The sequence below is a fragment of the Scomber japonicus genome, chromosome 2, assembly GCF_027409825.1.
Source record: "Scomber japonicus isolate fScoJap1 chromosome 2, fScoJap1.pri, whole genome shotgun sequence".
Taxonomy (NCBI): domain Eukaryota; kingdom Metazoa; phylum Chordata; class Actinopteri; order Scombriformes; family Scombridae; genus Scomber; species Scomber japonicus.
The window spans coordinates 19,834,018-19,841,750 of NC_070579.1; positions in this window are offsets into that span (position 1 = coordinate 19,834,018).

The following is a 7,733-nucleotide window of genomic DNA, read 5'->3' on the forward strand; positions in this document are numbered from 1 at the left end:
TTTATTAACTATATGCTTTAGTAAGAATTAGATTAGAGATACACACAGATACAATGTAAAGCCTTAAAATAGACTTCTTGCAGTAATTGACAAGTTGCTTTATGATTTTATTGTATTTCTCTTACAATAAAAAAAATGATATGTGAGAAAACAGGAGGTTTCATCTTTGACATCACACTCCCTGAAACCCCAGCATGTGATGTGCCAGACTCTCTGTGCCACTTCTTGCATCTGATTTCCGGCCCATTTACTCCCTTGCTGCACTTTTTTTGTCTCATCTGTTTCTCGGCATGGTTCATGCTTCAGCTACAGTTTGATATTCACTTTGGGTCAAAAGACTCAGATTTGCTATAGAGAAACTGTTCAAAGGCCATGATGATAAAAGATGTAAGATGGAAACCTTAAGGTATAAGGACAAAAACCTAGCTATGGCAGAAAATGAGTTATTAAGGGGTCAGTTTACCCAAGTAATAATAGATTTGACACGCTCAGCCTTCTGCTGCCAACCCAACACAATTGAAGTGACTTGAATTTAATTTATGCTTAAAGCATTGAAGAACCACATAACCAGGATAATCCAAAGAACAGAATGATTGTAAATTATCTTTCATATGCACTACATTTTTTATCAATGTATATGTGTAGCTCACATTGCCTCTCCTTACTAGTATAACTCCAAGTGACACAAAAACCAAAGATGAAGTCCAATTAGGCTTTCAATTTTTTAGAAAGATTTTGTATTTAACTGACTTCCTAGAAAGGTTTAATTTTCACAGTGAAAGAGATTAAATGAAAGCCTCACTAAATAAATAGAGCAATCATACACTTGACTGGAAATCAGTACAAATACTTTTTGCTCATTGACAACGTAAACCAGCCAATGTTTTTCTGTTATAAATCATTACATGTCTGCACTGCTACTCATTATGTAATACAGGCTGCAACGATAGCATACACCAATTAATGCCCATAAAAAATAGGGAGGTGAGAGCACAAAGACAAAGAGTTTCCTGTGATCCCAATGGCGATTTAGTATTGATTTGCCATTTGACACAGACACAGTAATTGAAACTAATGGATGCACTTCGAGGGGACAGAGGTGGTGAAAGTGAAGAGGAGAAAATTATCTTCACCGTTGGAAAGCATAGAAGAAAGTTTGAGTGCATGTAGTGCCCTTTTATGATGGTCTGGTGGAGTTTGCTGTGTTTTCACCTGTTGCAGTTAATTGCTGAAACAGAGCTTCTGGCAGTAACATTGTGAAGAAATACCTCTTTTTTTTGTTTGAAAACTGCACTGGTCTATAAAATCAACATTTACTGTTTAATTCAAGGTGGAATCTGTCTTCACATGCAATTGCAATATATCACATCAGCTCTGATTTTGGATTTAGCGCATGAATCTGTACATATATAGCTTTTTGCCATTCCTCACCAGGCTCACAGTGCAATTTTTTTTACAGAAAAATAATGAAAAAAAAGAGAACAAAGTGCCTGTCAACATAATCCAGACAGAAAGAGCATATCCTACCACAGGGTTACCACAGGGTTGACTACAATATTTCCCTTGCTTTAACCAAGCAGTTGCCTCCATGAAACCAAACCTTACTCTGGATGATCAGAAAATACTATTTGTGTGGTGTCACATCTTGCAACCAGCATTTGCTTTCAGTCAAACATTGTGTTGCTAATACCAACCTCTACTGGCACAGATTAAATTTCATCAATCACTGTTACATCATTATTGACAGGCATCTTCTATCTGCTTCGTAAAAATGTCCTTGTTGGAGCATTTTCTGTATCTTCTCTTTCTTGTACCTGTTTTGTTACTGTAAGTAAGTGATTTGTTAATTGAGTTTTACTGTAATCAGTTTATTGTTGCCCAAGCTAGCCATTATACTACTTGTTAATGCTAATGTGTTGCTAATACAACAAGTAACTCTTAATATACTGTTGTTTTACAGTTTGCATTTTTACTCTTTATTTGTACTCTTGTGTGCATGTGTTTTACATCAATTACTACCTTGTCATTTCTATGGGGACAAAAAGATGATTATTCCACTGGTTATACGTCTTCATGGTAAGATGGATATATTAACTCGGGGGCAGCTGTGGCTCAGGAGGTAGAGCACACTAATCAGAAGATAGGCAGTTGATTTCTGGATACTCCAGTCCACATGGTAAGGTGTACTTGGGCAAGATAATGAATCCCAAATTGGTCCCGGTGGCTGCACCAGTGGTGTGTGAGTGTGTGTGAATAGTTAGCGCCTCCTGATGAGCAGCTGGCACTCTGTGTGGGTGCCCCATTCCATCAGCATATGAATGTGAGTATGAATGGGCGAGTGTGACTTCTAGTGTAAAAGCACTTTGAGTGGTCAGATGACTACAAAAGCACTATATAAAGGTTATATAAGTGCAGTCAATTTTCTAATTTCACAGCTATACTATACTTTTGTTAATCCAGTTTTATTACTTTATTAATTATGTAGAATATATAATGCATAATCACTATAATTTAATTTATTGCATTTTTTCTAATAATATGACTGTGGAAGCTGCTACAAGTATCTAGTACACAGCAAATAAAACACAGGCGTAACAATGCAGACAACCAGCATGACAGTACTGTGAATAGTTAACCCCAACCCTAACCCACAGAGCAACACTGTCTTCAACTGCTGGTTAGGCCAGAAGAGTCATATTTATATTTTGGAAGGCCAACATACAGTATTAGGTTGTCTTAATGTACAGTATGAGGACTTGTTACTACTATGAGTAAATTGTGAAGAATTTTAAATTTGTGTAGTTAATAAAATGTTATATGCATAAAACGTATAACATGCTGTTTGGTTTCTTATTATTGGCAACATTGGGAAGCTGTTGTATAATTATAGTGCAAAAGTCAAAAGACGCAACTCTCAACTCTTTCCAAAGTACAAACTTAGTTGGTACACTTGTTCTTGTATTGTATTGTAAAAACAAACAAACATATAATCCATTAGTTTCCTTTTTTTCCATAACACATGAAAACAAAATCTTCTGCATCTATAGGGGCAATGTGAAGGCTAAACAGACATAAAAATCTGGGGCCATTTTTCATTCACAGTTGGTCCTTGGGTCTGATTGATTAAAGATATTTTTGTATTACATTACCACCATAACAAGGCCTTGCAGCTGTTGTTGCTGTGAATTCATAGAAGGAAACTTTTGACCATAAACATACAACTCACTTCAAAGTCATGGACTACAGTTGCTTTTTTTTTGGTTTTCTAAGTTTTTAACAACATTGTAAATCAAAGCATAAACCACAAACAAAATGTGCAAATAATATAATACACTTCACTAACCAAGACCACGCCAACAAGAATATGGATTTGAAAATAGTTGAATTTGAAATAATTAACAAGCTGATACAGTATATTGAATGATGGATGGGTTGTGGGGATAAGAGGAAGTAATTAAGTATAGAGGGATGAGGGGTGAGGGTTGAGGTATGTGGGATTGGAGAGAGCAGGGTCAAGGGGTAAGAAGATGAGGGGATGAAGGGGGAAGACAGTTAACAATGGATGTATGGTAATTTGTCCATGAGATGACAACGACTGATGGTGGGGAGGTAGCAGGGAACTAGGGTAGGTTACGCCCCTGAGTGGGGGAGTTGGCTCATGGGCCCATCAGCTGGATAGAGCCCCCTTGCAAACGTAGATGAAAGGGGAGAGGAGCAGATAATGAGAGCTTAAAATACTCTTATGTGGGATGTGTTCACAAACTTTGTTTATAAACTTCATAAAGTGCAGAAGATATGAATACAGCCTAAATGTTATATTTATTCAAAAACATCTAGAATGATATGCAGGTGACAATGTGATGTGCGGATAATGAAATATATTCAAAAGAGTCAGAACAGTGAATGGGCCTCTGGGTGGTGGAGACATAATAGGGCAAGGTTATAAAGCCATAAATCACATTTTGTGGACAGGCTGAACAGAACTGTGAAGGAAAACTCGTACTTGATTGAAAATACAGTAAATCTTCTGTGAGCCTTTCGCTGAACCTGAAATAACACAAACCCAGGCAAAGTATGAATGACACTATTGTCCCTGAACTTCCCTGAGATACAGTGCACATGCACATTCAAATAACCTTTAGCAAACAAGTCTACATAATTCATACCATCTCTTTTTGAAGTCATAGGTGTATATGATATCTGATGATGTGTGATGTGTCAGTTTGCAAAGTCATGTTTATATTCTGCAGAATCAAAGAGAAACAGAATGAATAAAGATACCAACCTCTCATCCCTAAATCTGAAATTCTGTTACCAGTCAAGTACCAGTCAAAGGTTTGGACACACCATCTCATTCAATATTTTTTCTTTATTGCTTTCATTTTCTATATTGTAGATTAATAATGAAGATATCAAAACAATTATATATTATATTACATATTACATATGGAATTAGATAGAAAGGAAAACAGAGTTTTTAGTTTTTAGACTCTTCAAAGCAATAATCTTTTGCTTTGATTGACAGTCTTGCACATTCTCTCCACCAGCCTCATGAGGTTATCACCTTGAATTATTTTCAATGAACAGAAGTACATTGTCAAAAGTTAATTGGTGGAATTTCTTTCCGTCTTAATGTATTGGGACCATCAGTTGTATTAATACCCAAGGTAGTGTTGGTATTAAGCAAAAATGCAGTCCTATTCAACTGCTGCAGCGATCCATATTATGGTAAGACCCACTCAGTTAAGTCAAGAGGAACAACAATCACTCGTCAGGCAGTCATTACTTAACACATGTTTCTTCAAATGCAGTCACAAAAGCAATGGCATACTAATCAAACTGGCTCTCATGAGGACCGCCACAAGAAAGAAAGACCAAGAGTTACTTCTACTGCAGAGGATGAGTTCATTTATTATTACCAGCCTCAGAAATAGACAGTTAATAACACCTCATCAATGCTTCCCAGAGTTCAAGTAGCAGACGCATCTGTGTGAATCAGCCCTTCAGGGTTATTAAATCATAAGTCTCAACCTGACCTGCCTCATTTGATAGACTACCACTTCTGACTGGACCCTCCCTCAAGACTATATAACTCTAAATTCAGGCCTGTGACTGCCGTTTTTATCTCTCCAAATCAAGAAAGAAAAAAAGAAAAACGAAAAAACGGATATTCCTGTGTTTCATCCTATGTTCGGTAAGAAAAAAGGAAATGCCAGATTGCGGATGCTTTATTGATAAAAATACATTTGTTGTGGCATTTCTGGATCCTGTCTTTAAATGTGTACCATATCAGATGTTCTGTGAGTCATCACCACTAATGACTAAAGTTTTTTCAGAGGTCAAATTACTTTGGTTGGGCCAAAAACACAAAGAATGGAGACTAGGCCAGTGGGAATCTATACTTTGGTCTGATGAGTTCAAATTTGAGATTTTTGGTTCCAACCACTGTTTCTTTGTGAGGTGCAGAGAAGGTGAGCAGGTCGTAGGTTTGATGGTGTGGGAGTGCTTTGCTGGTGACACTGGGGATTTATTCAGAGTTTAAGGCACATTTAACCAGCATGGATACCTGCATTGACATGCCTTCCCATCTGTTTTGTGGTTAGTTAGACCATTATGTTTCTTAAACCCAAAACAAAACCCCAGGCTAGATAAGGGCTATTTGACAAGGACGGAGAGTGATGGAGTGCTGCATCAGATGACCTCTTCTCCACAATAACCTGACCTAACCCCAACTAAGATGTTTTGGTATGGGTTGCATAGCAGAGCGAAAGAAAAGCAGACAATAAGTGCTCAGCATATAGAAGAACTCCTTCAATGCTGTTATAGAAAAGCAGTAAGTAATTCATGAAGATGGTTGAGAGAATGCCAAGAGTGTGCAAAGTTGCCATCAAAGCAAAAGTTGGCTACTTTGAGGATTTCAAAAAATACGAAAAAATGTGCTTTGTTTAAATTTTCCCCTCGCTTTTTACATAATTCCACAGCTTTGATGTCCTCAGTGTACAAAATAATAGAAATAAAGAAAAACATTATAGGTTACTGAACTCAGGGATAGAAGAAATGTTTAATTCTTTCAAAAACATTATTATTCTTTTTGACCTAATAGTCTGTCTATGTAGGTGCAGGAACACACACATAGACACACACACACGCTCACACATGCTCACACATAGACCCAGTGACCTCTGACTTAAAGGCATAACGATGTCAAGGAAACTTTGGACATGACTAAATATTACCAGCCTTCTCGCCCCGAGTCATGAGAGAAAATTGATGGCTTTGTTTTTCTGTTCAGAAAACAAACAGACTGCCCACCTGGTTTGACTATCCTCTCACATTCCTCTCTGAGTGTCCCTCTTCACCTCTGATTTTTCTTGTGTCTGAATTGATCAGAAAATACTTAATTTGTAATTATAGGTATCTTACTTGTCTAACTAATGTTCATTTAACTTGAATAATTGAATTATTTTGATATTGTGGAAATCCAAACAAGCCTATAAGTCACACATATTATTGCATTTGATATATTTGATATGAATTATGCATTAATGAATTAATCAATGGAGGTGGTGCCCCTATTAACTTTACTTGCAATGCAATTGAATAAGAAAGTGTCTTTTTACTTGTACTGTATATCATTGTCTGTGTGTACTAGGTGTAATCACAAAAAGATGTCTCTGTGAATGCTGCTCATGCTGACTTGAACTGCATGCACTGTGAGGCAAGTAAACAAATTACCACCTCTTAAAAGCATTGAAATTATTCATTTGAAGTTGACCACAGCATTAACCTACACCACTACCTGTCTGATTTAAAATGTCAGTGTTTCCTCTTGACATTTTTTGCAGTGAACATCCTGACTAACCTTTTGAATTTATAGCTTCCGGCAGACAATGACTTTGACTGAAAAGAGTGATGTTGGTATCATTAATCAATACTTGGGGCAAAGACCAAGATCAGTAGATTGACTGAATAGAGGCGAGAGCACACAGTTCTCCCCCATGTTCCATTGAAAATGTCCTAAACTATCTTTATTAAATATTTCTGAAAATGGTATGATGTACACAGAAATGTGTGTCCAGGTCAGGCAAGATGGTTGGGCAAGACAGAAAGAGAGGGGTGTGCAAAATAAACATATGACACAGCATGTCAAAGTTTCATGGCAACGAATATATTTGATGCTATAAATACACTTGTGTTGACCTGGCATGTCTGGAAATGACTGACCTCCCTTTTCATGCAGCACTTTGTGACGGTAGAACAACATCTTCCCTGCAATTTCTTTTTGGACTCAGGATCAAACTTTGAAAAAAGATTTTTAGAAAGACTCATCCCTCCTCAGGCAAATACATTACCTAGCTGAGGCTAGTATAAAAAAGGCTGGCTTGAAAAAGCAGGACAGCAGCTCTATGTTCCACACACACAAGAAACCAGGTAAAAATAGGTGGAAAACTGATCATCATCAATTCTCCTACTATGATATTTTTAGCTGGGTCAGCTGTGTAATGATGACTTAATTGAGTTTCGTGTTATAATGCACCCTCAGAATTATCAGTATGCCCCTAAGTGCTGCCATCTGTGGCATGGTGCTGATGACTAAATATTCTTCTGATAAACCATCCATTCAGCCAAACAGGTGCCATAATCTAACAAACAACACTCAATCAAGACCAAAACAATTATGTCACCATTCTTGATGAAAATTCTGCAACTCCTATTTGGGACGCAAAATGTGA